Source organism: Neoarius graeffei, chromosome 17 (assembly GCF_027579695.1).
Source record: "Neoarius graeffei isolate fNeoGra1 chromosome 17, fNeoGra1.pri, whole genome shotgun sequence".
NCBI classification, from domain to species: domain Eukaryota; kingdom Metazoa; phylum Chordata; class Actinopteri; order Siluriformes; family Ariidae; genus Neoarius; species Neoarius graeffei.
The window spans coordinates 38,379,630-38,399,965 of NC_083585.1; the positions used below are offsets into that span (position 1 = coordinate 38,379,630).

General features: G+C 41.9%; 1 protein-coding gene across 1 annotated transcript in view; it reads left to right on the forward strand.

Moving 5' to 3' along the window:
- The window catches only part of rcbtb2 (regulator of chromosome condensation (RCC1) and BTB (POZ) domain containing protein 2), a 134,670-nt gene that overhangs the window by 102,211 nt on the left and 12,123 nt on the right, over window positions 1-20,336 (forward strand). The window lies entirely within an intron of this gene.

A 20,336-nucleotide genomic window follows, 5' to 3' on the forward strand; every position in this document is an offset into this window, starting at 1 on the left:
AGACAACCATTCACACTCACATTCACACCTACGGTCAATTTAGAGTCACCAGTTAACCTAACCTGCATGTCTTTGGGGGAAACTGGAGCACCCGGAGGAAACCCACGCGGACACGGGGAGAACATGCAAACTCCGCACAGAAAGGCCCTCGCCGGCCACGGGGCTCGAACCCAGACCTTCTTGCTGTGAGGCGACAGCGCTAACCACTACACCACCGTGCTGCCTCAAAAGTAATTGGACAAATTAAATAATTGTAAATAAAATGTTCATTTCTAATACTTGGTTGAAAACCCTTTGTTGGCAATGACTGCCTGAAGTCTTGAACTCATGGACATCACCAGACGCTGTGGTTCCTCCTTTTTAATGCTCTGCCAGGCCTTTACTGCACCAGTTTTCAGTTGCTGTTTGTTTGTGGGCCTTTCTGTCTGAAGTTTAGTCTTTAACAAGTGAAATGCATGCTCAATTGGGTTGAGATCAGGTGACTGACTTGGCCATTCAAGAATATTCCACTTCTTTGCTTTAATAAACTCCTGGGTTGCTTTGGCTTTATGTTTTGGGTCATTGTCCATCTATATTATGAAACACCGACCAATCAGTTTGGCTGCATTTGGCTGGATTTGAGCACACAGTATGTCTCTGAATACCTCAGAATTCATCTGGCTGCTTCTGTCCTGTGTCACATCATCAATAAACACTAGTGACCCAGTGCCACTGGCAGCCATGCATGCCCAAGCCATCACACTGCCTCCGCCGTGTTTTACAGATGATGTGGTATGCTTTGGATCATGAGCTGTACCACGCCTTCGCCATACTTTTTTGTTTCCATCATTCTGGTAGAGGTTGATCTTGGTTTCAGCTGTCCAAAGAATGTTCTTGCAGAACTGTGCTGGCTTTTTTAGATGTTTTTTAGCAAAGTCCAATCTAGCCTTTTTATTCTTGAGGCTTAGGAGTGGCTTGCACCGTGCAGTGAACCTTCTGTATTTACTTTCATGCAGTCTTCTCTTTATGGTAGATTTGGATATTGATGCGCCTACCTCCTGGAGAGTGTTGTTCACTTGGTTGGCTGTTATGAAGGGGTTTCTCTTCACCATGGAAATTATTCTGCGATCATCCACCACTGTTGTCGTCTGTGGGCGTCCAGGTCTTTTTGCATTGATGAGTTCACCAGTGCTTTCTTTCTTTCTCAGGATGTACCAAACTGTAGATTTTGCCACTCCTAATATTGTAGCAATTTCTCGGATGGGTTTTTTCTGTTTTCGCAGCTTAAGGATGGCTTGTTTCACCTGCATGGAGAGCTCCTTTGACCGCATGTTTTCTTCACAGCAAAATCTTCCAAATGCAAGCACCACACCTCAAATCAACTCCAGGCCTTTTATCTGCTTAATTGAGAATGACATAATGAAGGAATTGCCCACACCTGCCCATGAAATAGCCTTTGAGTCAATTGTCCAATTACTTTTGGTCCCTTTAAAAACAGGGTGGCACATGTTAAGGAGCTGAAACTCCTAAACCCTTCATCCAATTTTAATGTGGATACCCTCAAATGAAAGCTGAAAGTCTGGACTTTATGTCCATGTCCATTATATAACTATAACTTGAATATGTTTCAGTAAACAGGTAAAAAAAAACAAAATTTGTGTCAGCGTCCAAATATATATGGACCTAACTGTATTAAAAATAATCTGTAATAAAAACTCTCAGTGAAATTACTGTGGGAAGGATGAGTTTCTGCTAGTGTCACAAATTCCCCTCTCTGGCCTGCTCTTTAAAAAGAACATGCTGACTTTACATGTCTGTTTCTTGCCTCATCAGCTCATTGATAGTCTGGGGTGAGTTTCCCAAAAGCACCGTAGCACAAAGATCATCGTTAAATGGTAGAGCGAGCAGCTCAATGAATGCTCTCTCTCCTGATTAAGATACTCTCAGCGTTAAGAAGCATTTGGGAAACCCACCCTTGTTTGTTGTGTGGTCAAATGATCCTGCTTGTTTGGTAGCATGTAATGTTTGATGGTTAAGGAACTTACTGTACAACTGCTTGGTCGTTTACTTCAAGAAAACTAAATGTTGCATGAAATTCTGGCATAGATGACTTGCAACCACATGATCAAAATGTGCTATGTCATGAGCGTCCGCCATGATGGTGGATATACAAAGCAACTAGGACGGCAGCCGCTGAAAGCATGTCGGTAAACAATACTGAATTTTCTCACTATTACCACGATTTGAACAGTCGAGCGAAGAGTTGATACAAAGAAAAGATAGATATGTGTGGTTTTGACCCATATTATTTAAAGAAGTCAGACTTTTCTGAAGATAAGACGCTTCTACTGACCATCGAGTACCCAGATATCACATTCTATCTGGTTTGGCTACCGATTAATCAAGTCTGACCTTGGACAAAACATGGCCCATTTTCTGAGCTGGTGCCCAGTCTGGATTGTTTCTATCATATAATTTTGCTGGCGCTCCTAGAAGCAAAATGGTAATACACGTGTTAAAATTATAACAATGACCAAGTGAACCACGACAAAAGAACGCTCATTTTATAGCAAAATTCTAGCAACATGAAATAAAATTCTTCCATGATATTATTGAGAAAGCTTTTGAATCTCACCCGAGATAAAATAATTACTGCAAACACGAGCTGTTTTGGTTTTAGCCTCTGTTAGATCAGCCCTGTCGACGTTCAGCCGTGCTCGTCTCCTCTCCGTACTAAGCCTCAGAGTTTCCTCGCCCTCTTTCCGAATCACGGACGGAATTCTAAAAAAATCGGAACGTGCCATGGTCACGAGTACTGTTGTGACCACAACCATATACAGCACAAAGATATGGCAAAATTAAAGGAACGCTTAAAGCAGTGTAAAAACAGAGAGTTGTACACGCGTGACTATGTTTTGTATGGAATGTCGCTTGACCCCACATTTGTATATCCACCAACATGGCCGACATCCAGCTTTCTATTTTGCTTTGACGTTACTTGCAAGTATGTGAATATACAGTAGCTTTACGTCTATCTGTAGCTGACATTAATAACAGCCCAATTAATCAGCCTTCTGGATGTTTGCTTTATTACTCTGGGCATATTAAAACAGTTGTCTCTTTCTTTACTTTAGGTCTTGAATTTTGGAAGCACAGCTCTCTGGTTTATACGAGTAAGTGTGCTATGTGCCTAATGACACACTGGAGCCATTACTCTTGACAGTCAGCCAAATGTTTACTATACGTACGTACAAGTCAGGAGACTACTTACAAGAACTATTGCTGAAGTGGCACTTGGGTTAAGAGAGCTCTTTTATTGAGTGTTATTTTGTAGTGTACAAAAAAGACTGGAGGCAAAATAGGAGGGTGTATGGAATAATACCACTGACATGCCAACACAAATCACCACTCAGTTGATAGTAGCAAAAACAAGAGATTTCATAAACTTCATCATGTATGTACATGCACATGTATTAACACACTACTAGAATTTTCGCTTTTTTTCTTTGCAGTTGAGTTAATAAGTGAATTCATATCTTTAGTTGAATCATGGAGAGATGTTGCAGAGTCAAGGATTTACATTCGTTCTTGGGCAGGTAAGCATCTGTTGTTTGCTTACAAGAAATTCAAAAGAAACAGGAAGTTGATATAATTTGCACTTGTGAGAAAATGACATTTCCATAATTAGCAGTGTATCAGTACCATCCATGTAAAAACACATCTGATTAATTATTTTTTATAGAATGAAATAATATATACATTTTACGCACTTTGTTTCTTTCATACTACAGTAATTTGATTTTCAATTTCACGCTGCGGGGTGGCACGGTGGTGTAGTGGTTAGCTCTGTCGCCTCACAGCAAGAAGGTCCGGGTTCAAGCCCCGTGGCCGGCGAGGGCCTTTTTGTGTGGAGTTTGCATGTTCTCCCCGTGTCTGCGTGGGTTTCCTCCGGGTGCTCCGGTTTCCCCCACAGTCCAAAGACATGCAGGTTAGGTTAACTGGTGACTCTAAATTGACCGTAGGTGTGAATGGTTGTCTGTGTCTATGGTAGGGTTTACATTAGACCGGATCATCAGATTAACGTTTTTAAAACGATTAGCGTGCACACAGCAACGCCAATACACGGATACGCTCGGCTCCGCAGGCATCCTGCGCTTCAAATCACTCCGCCCTGAACATCGAGTGCCCTCTGGAGGGTGCGCAGTCCGGCCCTGCGCCGCTCACAGAGCGCGCGAGTGAAGCGCACGAGCAGTGATTCGGGACTGAGCCGCTGTGTGTGTGATCCCAGTGCATTTCAGGCATACGCGTCACTTACCACTTGCAAGTGGAAGGATGGCAAGCCTAAAGACAATCATAACTACACAATGGGCAGTATTTGCATCAGTATTTTCATACTTTTATACTCTTTAATGAAAGGTGATACAAGGCGGAAGTCCGCGCCGTTTTTCAGCAGTCACGTCACATGACCAACGCCAGCGAATCAGGAAGGTGGATGTCACAGTGACGTTGTCCAATGACGACACCAGCTAGAGCTCAGCACAGCGTATCCGCATATCCGCGTATTCTCAATGTTTACACAGCACCGGACCAGACACGATCTGGATTGAATACGTGGACCCTGGCAGATTCCCGTTTCCCGGCGTTTCCAGGCGTTTTAATGTAAACGGACAGTGCATCCGCGAAGAAAACGAGACAGATACGGTCTAATGTAAACTTGGCCTATGTGTCAGCCCTGTGATGACCTGGCGACTTGTCCAGGGTGTACCCCGCCTTTTGCCCGTAGTCAGCTGGGATAGGCTCCAGCTTGCTTGCGACGCTGTAGGACAGGATAAAGCGGCTAGAGATAATGAGATGAGATGAGATGAGATGAGATGAGATGAGATGAGATGAGTTTCACGCTGAAGCTAAAACAGAAGACTGCTGTATAGTTTCACGTGTACATTTCAAAATTATGCTGAATCACAAGTCCAAAACAAACATTAATGTAGTTTGCAGCCAGTGAGTGTTTTTGCCACTGGGGTACATTGTTGTGAAGTTAAAATCATGCCAAAGAAAAGCTGTCAAGCGAAACAACCCACTTCAGACCTTCTCTGAACCATCCTCTTAGTAAAGCTGAAAAAGAGCCTGGCATACACAAACCAGGCTTTATCATAATTAAGGCCTGTATCAGCACACAGTCATATAAAGCAGGGCAAAACCGAGACACAAAGCCCAGACAGGCAGTGGCAAAGGCAATAAATCACATGGCTTGGAAGATGCCTTGAAAATCTAATCAACAGGATTTACAGCATTAGCTCTGTAACAGTGCAACTGTCAGCCTACTATTTCTACACCATGTTTTAGCAGCAGACAACAGAGCATTACGAAGTAAATGACGTGAGGCTGTTGCTTTCCATATGGCCAGTGTAAACTGCACATCCCAGTGTAACCAGTGGCAGCTGGGTATGAGGGAGTACTTCAGGTAGGGGGATAGTCTGATACAAGTAGAGCACACCCATCGGTTTCCAAAGTTGATATGAGCTGTCAGAACAGCTGTAATAAAAGACCTGAACAGTTGAGCACTGAGTCGAAGCCAACTTTATTACACGTATTGACTTGTATAGGGATGTAACTGAATAAATATGCATTATTCTGGATGAGCAGGCAATGGGTTTTTTTTTGTTTTTGTTTTTTTTAGTGAACGAAGGTTCAGAAAGATTTCAGATTTATTTTATTTCACACACACCATTATTTAACTTTCAATTGCATGTAATGAAAAAAAATTTAACAGCATGGAGAAAAGGGTCCCCAAGTGAAGCTAAGAATAAGCTTATAAGCTGGGGCCCATGGTACAGTAAGTAATAGGTATTACAGCAAAGAAAAATAGTCAGGCATACAATATGCAAAACAGTTATGACAACCTGCATTTAGTCATCACCATACGACATATCTAGGTCCATAAGACATTTGGCACAATTATGAAATACAAAAGCATCCACATACAACCACACTCACACACACACCCACAACATACACACACAGGCACACAGATACACATTCACATGCGCACACACACAGACACTCAACCCAGCTAACCATGGAAGAGGAAATTTTAGCTATAGGTTTGTAATAGATGACTAAGAAGATGCTTTTTGAAGTTGGAGATAGATGGCATCACCTTCAAAGCTTCATCAATTTTGTTCCAAATCTGTGGCCCCAAGGCGGCACGGTGGTGTAGTGGTTAGCGCTGTCGCCTCACAGCAAGAAGGTCCGGGTTCGAGCCCCGTGGCCGGCGAGGGCCTTTCTGTGCGGAGTTTGCATGTTCTCCCCGTGTCCGTGTGGGTTTCCTCCGGGTGCTCCGGTTTCCCCCACAGTCCAAAGACATGCAGGTTAGGTTAACTGGTGACTCTAAATTGACCGTAGGTGTGAATGTGAATGGTTGTGTGTCTCTATGTGTCAGCCCTGTGATGACCTGGCGACTTGTCCAGGGTGTACCCCGCCTTTCGCCCGTAGTCAGTTGGGATAGGCTCCAGCTTGCCTGCGACCCTGTAGAAGGATAAAGCGGCTACAGATAATGAGATGAGATGAGATGAGATCTGTGGCCCCCTACAAGCAACACTCATACTGGTGCGTACACATCTGCGATATTTGCCTAGAATGAGTGTTTTGTGTCGCGTGTGATGGGGATGAGACTGCATAATTTGAGGTTTCTTTTGTTAACAACTTGAAACATGAGACAAGCATTATGAAATTCATTTAGTTCAGTTAGTCCTAATAACTTAAAGTGGTGGAAGAGAGGGAGAGATGGAGAGTTTAACTCAGACCAAGACAGGGCCCTAATGACTTTCTTTTGTAAGGATTGAAGTTTTTTTGAGATGGCTAGAGAAGGTGTTGCCCCATATAACATTGCAGTAGTTGAGATGAGGTTCAAATAAAGTTTTATATAAAGTAAAAAGAGCCGACTGAGGAAGAAGATGTCTGACTCTGTAAAATAAACCAACATATTTAGATCATTTGGATACAAGGTGATCAATATGACATTTAAAGTTGAGTGAGTCATCTATGAGGACCCCCAGAAATTTTGTGGCATTCACTCTTTTTATTACTTCCCCACTTATGGCAGTTTGACAGTGCTCTACAGTTTTAAACTGTTTATTTAAGGTAAATAAAGATAAGATTCACAGGTCACATAGTTGAGATCAGATGTGTGCTGTAATTCCGTGGAACCCAGTGAAATTTGGTAGCTAATATCTTCAGCAGGTACTAAACAATAATAACTACATGAGCAAGGGAAAAAAATTGTCCCACAGGTCTTCCAAATGGGAGTAAAGCAATTTGTTCGATAGTTATGAGATTGCAAATTCAACACTGCAACAGCTATCCAAACTGGAGCCAACTTAGCTGGGCACTTTTTGGGTGCTCCAGGTGGGAGAGATGGCAAACTTGAGTTGGTCTATTGGCAGATGGGCAAACTGGGTAGTAAATGGGTAATATGTGTCAAAGTCCTTCCTGCACCATTCATGGCGCATTTGGTGGCGCCAATCTCCGTTTTGTAGCCCTCGGACTCTCGCCTATATTACATAGCTAGGGTTACAGTGGGGGGCGGTCCTCTGGTAACCGCGAGAGTTTGACTCCCCACTCACATCTGTATTGCAACGTGCCTTGCCAGAAGGCACCATTTTTATGATGGCCTTTGGTATGACCCGACCATGAGTAGAACTCGTGATCTCCCAATCAAGAGGCAGACATGCTAACCACTAGGCCATTCTCTCGCTCTCTCTCTCTCTCACACACACACACTCTATCCACATTCACTGGATGTGAGCAATTGCACGCTCTGATTGGCTACTCTACTACTTGGCTATCAGGTCATATACTGTCAGTAGAGAAACACTAAATGGCGGCACAGGTATGATTGTCTGCATGTGGGCACTAATGATTGATCAACCTACATGCACTGGTTAGGTAAGGATTATAGAAAACACACACACACAACTATCTTATAGTCAGTTCCTTTCCTCAGAATATCATAACATTGCTATTGAGTCCTGATGGAAACCATATGCATTCAACTGAGGTGTTCTAAAATATATTTATAACATGTAAATAACATACAATTCTAAGAATAAGTTTGTAAGGCTTTTGGAAGTACCTGGATGTATTAGTTAATTACTAATAAAATCTCATCTGACCTTCATCCAAGTCATAACAATAGACAAACACATTCCACCGAAACTAACACACTACCAGTTGTATTTTTTTTTTAAATTGAATAATTGATTAATTATTTACAGTCCAGGCTGGAAAACATATGTAAACCCTTGTAGTTAATAACTGGTAGGTCCTCCTTTATCAGCAATAATCACCGCCTGTACCTGTTGATTACACTTGACGTACACATCCATGAGGATGTTTCTGTTGATCAATATTTAACGGCTTTTTTGCATGGACAGACAGATGTGATAGATGCCTGTGACTTGCTCTCCTCATGTCTTCAGGTATGGATTCTGATTCATTTTCAATGAAGAGCTTTTCAAAGGGCGGTATATACATTCTATGGCCAAAAGTATGTGGACACCTGACCATCAAACTCACGTGTGGGTCTTCCCCAAATTTTTGCCATAAAGTTGTGGGCACATCTTATCTTCTTATGGTCCCTGTCATCTCTGAGCAAGGGTGGCTCTTCCATGGCATTGTTGAAGAGTCTGTAGCAGGTAGAGAGTTTTCGCCATGGCAAGGCTGCTGACCTCTCCACAGCTAGCAGGTAGACTGCCCAATTCCCTACCTGTGTCCTTCGTCCAGAGGACACATAGAGTGGACTCACTGGGAGACGCAAATCACCATGTATATAACTGGAGAAGCAGTCAAATGGGGTAGAGTCAGTAGGCTGACTGTGACTTGAACTGACTCAGGCAGGCTGGCCACTTCAGGCTTGTGTCCTCTAAGGGAAGATGACTGTGCCCTTGGCCATTCCGGCAGTTGTCCAGGTGTTGTAGACTGTAGCCTCTACACCCACTAGGTAGCTCATCCAATACCTAATTTTCCATATTCTGATGGTTGGCCTCCGGACCCTCTTGATGTTGATGTAGGTAGCACGCAATGGCTCATCCCAGTCAATTGGCAATATGGTACCTCCATGCTTCACTCATGTGCAGGTTGGCGTGCCACGGACCTCAGCACAGTTGTTGGGGCATGGATTCCGGTGGACTGATTTTCGTCTGGCCCCTATCCCAAGACCAACTCTGGCATGGTTGAACCTATCAGGGACCCGAAGGCCCCCGCCAGTACGAGCCCTTGGGGTCATAGGAGGCACACAAGCTACTACACCACGACAAGGTATCAGTCCAAGCAGTAGCACATGTGGGCACATAATGGTGACCAAAGCAAACTGTACAGCTAATGAGGTTATGAAACATGTCTATGTCACAGTTATATGTTCATAAAGGTTACTAGAGATATAAATCAATCTATGCATTTGTTTTCGTGTTATCATCTCAACAGAAGCATTGCACCACCTACATTAACCTTTCTCTCATTTAAAAATGAAAACACAGGAAAGTGCAAAGTGATGTGGTGGCACTGATTGTGGTTGGTGTAGGATGAGAAGATATGTCGGTGAAGGGTAACCTTGTTCTATTTTTACCTTTAGTTTGTATATAACAGCCAATGCCTTGACTGCTCAGCATCTTATCTGATGATGATGCATTGCTAGTCAGATCCATGCAGAAACTGTTTGTTTGTTTGTGAGTTCTTCTAACACATCTAAATAGAATTCACAGAAAAGTCTAGAATATCACAATCTTGTAGATTAAGACAGTTATCCTACCTATTACTTTTTTAATTAAGGCATTGGATCTATGAGTAGCTTTAGCTTATATGTGAAAAATACATTCTCTGTGTAAAACACAGTGATGTCCTTCAGCGAAGTACCATACTATTGGTAAACTAGGATTACATTTTTTATTTTAAGTTTATTTATTTATTTCAACAATGGCTTTTGCACACATAGTGACTAGTGTCATAAAAACCAAACTAGTGTTATATTCTTCCTTTATGTCTAAATTTACCCAATGACCAATGATCTCAGAAGAAACAGTGTGCCTATGAACTCACTTTATGATATAAATCTATGTCTAAGCTACCATATTCTGTGTAAAAATTTCCCATGCAGTAACATGGTACGATATTCGCAGACTGTTGGATATTCTCAGAGAGTACCTGGATTCAGTTAAGATGTGTTTGAGGCTTTTCCCAGGAACACACATATTTCTGGTATGTAGGTTTCTGGCAAATTCATGAGAATTTAATTACTGAACAACATGCGTGGGCGGCACGGTGGTGTAGTGATTAGCGCTGTCGCCTCACAGCAAGAAGGTCCGGGTTCGAGCCCCGTGGCCGGCGAGGGCCTTTCTGTGTGGAGTTTGCATGTTCTCCCCGTGTCCGCGTGGGTTTCCTCTGGGTGCTCCGGTTTCCCCCACAGTCCAAAGACATGCAGGTTAGGTTAACTGGTGACTCTAAATTGACCGTAGGTGTGAATGTGAGTGTGAATGGTTGTCTATGTGTCAGCCCTGTGATGACCTGGCGACTTGTCCAGGGTGTACCCCGCCTTTCGCCCGTAGTCAGCTGGGATAGGCTCCAGCTTGCCTGCAACCCTGTAGAACAGGATAAAGCGGCTAAAGATAATGAGATGAGATGAACAACATGCGTGCAAAGGCTTGCTGAGTTAGGTGGGGTTATAGAAAAAACGCTCACATCCATCTTTTAGTCAATACCTCACTTATAGCTGCTTTAGTAGATTTATCACGTTTGTAAGGTCTATTGATTAATCACAAACTAAGCATGGTTACAATATTTGGCAGCATTGGTTACTTTGAAGATTCGAACAAAACTGATATTGAAGTAAAAGGAGTTAAAAAAGTGAAAATATACAGCTATGATGGAAAAAGGTAAAAAAAAAAACATATCCTCAGTGTGTTCTCAGGAATGAATCCTTTGCATAAAACAAAACACACACACACACACACACACACACACACACACACACACACACACACAAGAAAAAGCATACATTAGTTGAGTCATGCATTGATTTTCAAGTCAATCCTGAGATTGTATCAGTGCATAAGTCCATCAGAGGTCACAACTGATAAGCAAATGCACACCACTTATAATGCACTCTTTCAAGATGATGAGCAATTATAACAAGATCAGTATAGCTTAAAAGCTGTCATCACGAAATCCCTCTCTGAGCACATCAGATTGTGCGATTTCTCGGGAAAATTACAACAACAGAATTTAGAAGCTTAACCTAAGCAGTGGAATTACACTTGTGCATGTTTTCTGACAGCTCTGGGGTGAGTTTCCCAAAAGCATCATAGCACAAAGATCATCATTAAATGGTAGAGCGAGCATCACAATGAACACTATCTCTCCTAGTTAAGATGCTCTTAGCATTAAGAGGCTTTTGGGAAACCCACCCCTGTACATTTGTTTGTAAAACATTTCTGTTCTCATTATTCACTTCATCTAAATTCTCACTTTCGTTTCCAAGAGCTCTAGGGCGAAGTAAGAAGTTTGCACAATCTTCCAGCAGGAAACCATAATGAATAATCCATTATCCATTAACTCTTATGAATAATAAATAAAATGTAAATGTTATGCCCTGACAAACAGGAACAGTATGCTCCATTTCTAAATCTCTATTTGCTAAGTGAAGCACAATTTCCAATTTATTTAAAAAGCTGTCATATTTTTAGCACAACATTAAGCTATTAAGCAACATCAAGAATATGTACAGTACCAGTCAAAAGTTTGGACACCCCTATTCATAGGTTTTTCTGTATTTTGACTATTTTCTACATTGTAGAACAATACTGAAGACATCAAAACTATGAAATCACGTCTGGAACATGTATGGAATTATGTGGTAAACAAAAAAGTGTAAAAAAAAAAATGTTTCATATTTTAGATTCTTCAAAGTAGCCAGCATTTACTGTTTTGATGATGCTTTGCACACTATTGGCATTATCTTAACCAGCTTCATGAGGTAGTCACCTGGAATGCTTTTCAGTTAACAGGTGTGCCGCATCAAAAGTTAATTAGTGCAATTGCTTGCCTTTTTAATGCGTTTGAGATCAAACAGTACATAGTAAATAATAAAAATACAGTAAATAGCCCTAAGGGCAGCACAGTGGTGTAGTGGTTAACATTGTCACCTCACAGCAAGAAGGTTCTGGGTTCGAGCCCAGCGGCTGGCGAGGGCCTTTCTGTGCGGAGTTTGCATGTTCTCCCCGTGTCCGCGTGGGTTTCCTCCGGGTGCTCCGGTTTCCCCCACAGTCCAAAGACATGCAGGTTAGGTTAACTGGTGACTCTAAATTGACCGTAGGTGTGAATGTGAGTGTGAATGGTTGTCTGTGTCTATGTGTCAGCCCTGTGATGACCTGGCGACTTGTCCAGGGTGTACCCCGCCTTTCACCCATAGTCAGCTGGGATAGGCTCCAGCTTGCCTGCGACCCTGTAGAAGGATAAAGCGGCTACAGATAATGAGATGAGATGAGATGAGATGAGATGAAAAAAAAAAATAAAATAAAAAAGCTCTTGTGTATGTGTAAGATGTGATCACTATCTCTGCCTATCAACCAGAAAAAAGCTACCAACATCAGCATTCACAAGTCCACTCTCACAGTGACTGCTCTTCACCAAAATGCCAAGACACTTGGGCTGTTATAAGTAAACAACACATTTGAGAAGCAAAAACAAAAGGAAATCTTTTGCATGCTCTGCACTGTATACAGTTTAATACTTACTATTCTTTATGAAACTACTATATGAATGTGTTCACAGTATTCTGAGAACACAGGAAGGACTATAGTTGCACATCAGAAAACTGAGGGTTCAGTCTGAAGACGCATTGTTAGTGCACATTGTGTGACCATTGTGCATCCAAACAATTATTACAATGGGACATGCAAGCCTGATTTATTTGTCTTGAGACACAGTAGACATGACTTCATGTCCCTTTCCTGAAAGAGGAAACACTCACCCCGAACAGAATTGTGACTGCTGGAGGAAACAGCCCTTTTGTAAACTATGGAATATTTCAGAATGTTATGGTTGTCTCCAAGTATGTGTCAGTGACACTTCTGAATTTATGTACGTTGACTTATATAACAGACATTTCATTGCAATGTGATTTACAAGTGAAGCAACGTGCTGAATCCAAACCAAGCATGTACAGTCAGAAAAGGTACTAAATGAAAGTTTGTTCTAGTTATGTTCCTGAAACTAGTTGTAAAGTTACACTACATATGATGTACCTATAAAGATGTACCAAAGAGTGTCTCACTTCAGTTATGAGCATAATAAATACAATAAGTACTTTTTAAGTATAAGTTTAGTACCTGAGGGTTAAGAGCATTGTTTAAGAGAGTTATGGACTCAACATTTCTACACAACTACCTGACAATAAGGTGAAAACTTTGCACCACTCAGGAATCCATAACAACAAACTTTATGTGATGTTGAATATGTTTTTGATGGCTGATCATAAAATAATACAGTATCACAAACAGTTCTTTTGGTTTCATTTGACTTGTGAACTCAAAACTTTATAATGTACCTGCAATAATGTGCACATTACAAAACAATATATTATAATTAAACTAGTGCTGTCAAGGGATTAAAATATTTAATCGCGATTAATGTCGCGACAGTCATAGTTAACTCGCGATTAATCGCAATTTAATCGCACATTTTTGTCACATAAAAAAACATTGTAATTCTCTTATCAGCATAAAAAAGTGCATGGGCTTGCTTTGTACCAATGTTTTTTTTTTTATTGCAAAGCATAACATGTCTTCACACAGCCACTGCAAAGTGAAACCTAAGCTGAGCACCGCTGCGGGGCTAGCAAGAGAACCATGAGTGAAATGATCTACTGTTGAATTATCCATCTTTTTTTTTTTTAATCTCCGTTGTTCGTTGATAAATATTGCATTGAATCTGATCTTTACTGTTTCAGCTCACTTAATACATTTTGTACTTTTACACTTTCTGCCTGTTGATGCGTCGCGCTGTCCAATCAGAGGCGGCCAAATTTGCATATTACAGGAAAGATTTCTGGGATAGCATTGAGTTTACAGTTCAGAGGGATCTGGCTTCTTTAGACGCTGTCTTCTTAAAACTGAATAAATATTTAAAAAGAGCCAAATTAGCCAGTCTTTTGAACGGCTCTTTTCAAAGAACGGATCACAAAGATGCGGATCCCATCAAAGAGCCATAAATCCCATCTCTACTAGCGCGCCCTGCCCGCGCTGGTTCTTTGGGGGGTAAACTCTGGCTGTGCGGGGCGTGGCATTACAGTCTAGCTGCTATCGGTTTTCTAAGCAAAGTCGCTGTTCCAAGTTCCTGGCAATTTCAAAAGCTTGTGAAAAACCTACATCATGTCACAGAGCGTTAATCTCGCGATAAAAAAATTATCGCCGTTAAAATTGAGTCAAGTTAACGCGTTAATAACGCGACATTTTTGACAGCACTAAATTAAACTTGTTGCTATGTAAGAAAATGTTAATTTTTACTCATAAAACTATGGTATGGCGGCACGGTGGTGTAGTGGTTAGCGCTGTCGCCTCACAACAAGAAGGTCCGGGTTCGAGCCCCGTGGCCGGCGAGGGCCTTTCTGTGCGGAGTTTGCATGTTCTCCCCGTGTCCGCGTGGGTTTCCTCCGGGTGCTCCGGTTTCCCCCACAGTCCAAAGACATGCAGGTTAGGTTAACTGGTGACTCTAAATTGACCGTAGGTGTGAATGTGAGTGTGAATGGTTGTTTGTCTGTGTCAGCCCTGTGATGACCTGGCGACTTGTCCAGGGTGTACCCCGCCTTTCGCCCGTAGTCAGCTGGGATAGGCTCCAGCTTGCCTGCGACCCTGTAGAACAGGATAAAGCGGCTACAGATAATGAGATGAGATGAGAAATTATGGTATTTCTAAGCAGCTTCAGAGATTTAAAAACAAACAAACCCTAATATATATGGTATGTATGATCGCCTGTTTGTAATTGCAAAGTTAGAAGCTTTGTAGAAACTAGAAATAAAAATGCTCGAAGTAAGTTAAGCCTCAGAGTTACCTTGAAGCATTTCAAGTAAATGTATTTACTGTACAGTATTCGCTTTTCCCCTTTCACTAATTGAGAGGGGAAAAAAACTGTATCTGAAGCGTGGCATCTTCCCAGGTCTAATCTAATAATAATGAGACTGGACCTATTTCTCTGTGTTAACTAATTAACAGGAGAGAGCACTACAATTCAAATTAGACCCAACATGACTGAGGACCCCTGAGGATTACTGAGTGCTAACGATGTCTGATGCCTTAAAAACAGACAGCTGTTTAATTCTTCCTTCCTTCCCTTAATGCCATCTCCCCCTGTCAGGCACAAAATGGCCTAGCCACAACTACATAGCTAACCCAAAATAGGCCCTCATGAGCATATGGGTCACTATCATCTTAACTGTTGTAGTCTTATCTGCCATTTCATTTCTTTTTTTTTTTTTTATCTCAACTCCTCATAAGACAATGGGCCTTGGCTGAGGCAAAAGGGGGGTTGGGAGGCCAAGGGCCAAGTGTGAGCCTTGGGGCCACTCAATGTGTCTTTCAGATAAGGCCTAGATGCCAGTTCTGTGTTTCCTCAATTACACAGCCAAGTGTTTATCTCCAGACCAGCGCACCCCAACAGTCACCCTGCAGACCACTTAAACATGACATGAAGCGGACTGGGTGTAAAAATGTCCCTTTTTTCCATACAGAGACAAGACTTTAGTAAGCTGCTGTACAGTTCCGAGGAGTTCAAACTGCAAACTGATAAGGATGTTTTAAACAAATGTCTATAATCAGTACAGAAAAAATATGGTATGAACCACATAATCCATTGCTCCTAAAAGTGTTATATATTTATTGAATAAATGGTTTATTCCAGGGTCCTGAACTCCAGCCTTCAGAACCTGTAACTCTGTCCTGCTCCTAACATGTCTAATCCAGCTCATGATGGATTTAATAATGAGTTGATGAGTTGGTCCAGGTATGTTTGCAAAAAGGAAAATATAAAACTCTGCAGAGCTGTGGCTCCTTTAGACTGAATTTCAGAGCCCCCATGGTCATAGATTGAAAAAAAATGTGTGGACCTATATAAGCTCTTAAAAAGTGGGTAATTGGAGTCATCTGTTCCAATCCATTCACGTGTCAGTTTGACTGATCCTACCATGGTGGTGGATAGATTGGTGACTGACCCGGGGTGTACCCCACCTCTCGTCCAATGTCACCTGAGATTAGCTCCAGGTTCCCTGCCACCCTGATTGATAAGTGGCATAGATATTGGCTGGATGGATGGATGAAATGTCAAGTCAAGTCAAGTTTATTCAAACCACCAGAATGTTTCATAGCATGACTGGACCTAAGTTCTGTATTTAGATGACAGAACTGTATGGGAAAACCAAATCCAAAACTGACCAGTCTCAAGCCCCACCCAAGCTTGTTTAATGTTGTTTACTGAAAAATGGATCCTATAGTTTTTTTTCCCCAATTCGCCCAAAGTCCTCATAGGATTGACTCTATGTCTGCTTGTTTATAAGGAAATAAGTGTTATGCTTAATCACATTGAAATAAGATATTTGGGGATCATGACATTTAAAAAAGGTGGCATGGTGGTGGAGTGGTTAGCACTGTCACCTCATAGGGTTCGAACCTCGCAGTCAACTGGGGCCTTTCTGTGTGGAATTTGCATGTTCTCCTTGTGCCTGTGTGGGTTTCCTCTGGGTACTCCGTTTTCCTCCCAAAGTCCAAAGACATGCACGTTAGTTCAACCAGCAACTCTACCGTAAATTGCCCATAGGTGTGAATGTGAGTGTGTACAGTGACTTGCAAAAGTATTCATCCCCCTTGGTGTTTGTCTGTTTTTGTCTCATTACAAGCTGGATTTTTGCGGGGTTAGTACTATTTGATTTACACAACATGCCTACAACTTTAAAATTGCAAATTGTTGTTTTATTATGACACAAACAATAATTAAGATGAAAAAACAGAAATCTGGAGTGTGCATAGGTATTCACCCCCCAAAATCAATACTTTGTAGAGCCACCTTTTGCTGCAATTACAGCTGCAAATCTCTTGGGGTATATCTCTATTAGCTTAGCTCATCTAGCCACTGGGATTTTTGCCCATTCCTCAAGGCAAAATTGCTCCAACTCCTTCACGTTAGATGTATAGTAGGCACTGTACAGGGCGGCACGATGGTGTAGTGGTTAGCACTGTCACCTCACAGCAAGAAGGTTTTGGGCTCTGGGTTTCTAGCCCAGCAGGGCCTTTCTGTGTGGAGTTTGCATGTTCTCCCCGTATCTGCGTGGGTTTCCTCCAGGTGCTCTGGATTCCCCCACAGTTCAAAGACATGCAGTTAGGTTAACATGGGGCAGCCTTGGGCTGAAATGCCCTTGAGTAAGGTACCTAACCCCTAACTGCTCCCCGGGTGCTGTAGTATGGCTGCCCACTGCTCTGGGTGTGTGCGTGTGTTTTTTCACTGCTTCAGATGGGTTAAATGCAGAGGATGAATCTCACTGTGCTTGAGTGTGCATGTGACAAATAAAGGTTTCTTCTTCCGTATAGTAGTTTGTCTCTGTGTTAGCCCTGCGATAGATTGGTGACCGACCTGGGGTGTACCCCACCTCTTGTCCAATGTCAGCTGAGATTAGCTCCAGGTTCCCTGCCACCCTAATTGATAAGTGGCATAGATATTGGATGGATGGATGGATGGATGGATGGATGGATGGATGGATGAAATGTCAAGTCAAGTTTATTTGTATAGCACTTTTAACAGTAAACATTGTCACAAAGCAGCTTTACACAATTTCAACGACTTAAAACATGAGCTAATTTTATCCCTAATCTATCCCCAATGAGCAAGCCTGTGGCGATGGTGGCAAGGAAAAACTCCCTCAGACGACATGAGGAAGAAACCTCGAGAGGAACCAGACTCAAAAGGGAACCCATCCTCATTTGGGCAACAAAAGACAACATGACTATAACATTAACAGTTTTAACAAGAAGTCAGTTTTGTTGATGTTATAAACTCTTCATTGATGGAAACTTGAGTGCAAAACTGTTCATGACAACTGCAGTCCTAAATGTAAAAGCCAACAATAAGTCTTTGCATTAGAGGAAGCATAAAGAGGTGTTTGAAATGATGATACTTTTAACTAATGGAAGACAGAAAGTGAGCTACTCTAGCTAACTTGCGTCACTCAACCAATAACTCAGCTATTATGAATACCATAAAACCAACTCTTTTTAACTGAATAAAGATTTGGATTGTTCAACAAAGATAAGCTACCTAACTAAAACTGGGCATCCTAGCTGATTTTGGTTATATGTGGGTTGTTAAGGCTGGGGCATTTTACAATGGTTTTGTATACATGACTTATTGTTTAGTTAGACTCCCTCATATTACAAACCAGTGACAAATTCCTTGTACATATGTATAAGCATCCTTGGGCAATGAAACCGATTCTGATTGGGTGGCACGGTGGTGTAGTGGTTAGCACTGTCACCTCACAGCAAGAAGGTTCTGGGTTCGAGCCCAGCGGCCAACGAGGGCCTTTCTGTGTAGAGTTTGCATGTTCTCCCCGTGTCTGCGTAGGTTTCCTCCAGGTGCTCCAGTTTCCTCCACAGTCCAAAGACATGCGGTTAGGTTAACGTGGGGTGGCCTTGGGCTGAAGTGCCCTTGAGCAAGGCACCTAACACCAGGCACTGAAGCATAGCTGCCCACTGCTCTGGGTATGTGTATGTGTTCATTGCTCACCTGTGTGTTCACTGCTTCAGATGGGTTAAGTACAGAGAGGAATTTCACTGTGCTTAAGTGTACATGTGATAAATAAAGTCGTTCTTCTTTGGTTCTTGTTCTTCTATAACCGAACAAACGGTAAATGAAATGATCTATGATCAGAGAAAAGCAGATGTTTTTCTTGAGCAATCCAATTTCATTTTTGCCTTTGGAAATAGGTAGAAGACATCCCCATCTATTCTAAGATATTAGATGTCAGTGACCTTTGAGACCCCAGAATATTTGGAGCTTACAATTCTAAATATGTGTGTAAGAAACTCTAGGTTGTGCAACCTTGGTTGCTTAGTAGGCATTAAACATCCAGGAAAACAAGGTGGAAACTGTTATATTATATTATATATTGTAATGAAATATACACTCACCGGCCACTTTATTAGATACACTCATACACCTGCTGTTTTATGCAGTTCTCTAATCAGCCGATCCCTTGACAGCAGCACAATGCATAAAATCACACAGATACAAATCAAGAGCTTCAGTTAATGTTCACTTCAAACATCAGAATGGGAAAAATTGTGATCTCAAAGTGTGACTTTCACTGTGGCATGGGTGTTGGTTTGAGCCAGATGGACTGGTTTGAGTATTTCAGAAACTGCTGATCTCCTGGGGTTTTCACACACAACAGTCTCTAGAGTTTACACAGAATGGCGTGAAAACAAAAAAACATTGAGTGAGTGACAGTTCTGTGGGTGGAAACGTCTTATTGATAAGAGAGGTCAGAGGAAAATGGCCAGGAGTGGGTTTCCCAAAAGCCTCTTAATGCTAAGAGCATCTTAACTAGGACAGAGTGTTCACTGTGCTGGTCGTGCTACCCTTTAATGATGATCTTTGTGCTATGATGCTTTTGGGAAACTAGGCACTGATTGGTTTGAACTGCCAGGAAGGATATAGCAACTCTTTACAACCGTGGTGAGCAGAAAAGCATCTCAGCATGCAACAGCAGAAGAACACATTGGGTTCCACTCCTGCAGCCAAGAACAGGAATCTTAGAATCAAGAACAAGTTCAGACCAGTGAGTGAATGGCTCTAATAAAAGGGACAGTGAGCCATTGGTCATTACCATGCTTCAGCCCTCCCGTGGTCTGTAATTTGAGAGGTATGACTGGAATGAGGGGTGGAGGGCAAACAGACTGTTACTTTGGGCCCCCAAAAGATCAGAAACAGCCCTGATGGTAAGATGAATAGATTTCAGATTGTACCAGGAAATTAAAGCTCAGGATATCTGGCTGTGATCTAAAATTGAAAAGTGATTGGGTCATACAACTTTTCAATAATCCAAAATGCAGGAATAAACCAAGAGTGGTTGGTTAAGTTCCACCGAAATGTTTTTGCATGGCATGCAAGAAGGCTAATAAAGCAAAATATCCTCCCACAAGAGTATGTTTTTGATGGAGCTTTGGATAAGGACATCTGATAAATTTCAGCGTGAATAAACTCACATGCTTTTTCTTTCAATGATGTGTGTATAAACATGTAAAATGTGTTGTCTTGTAAATAAA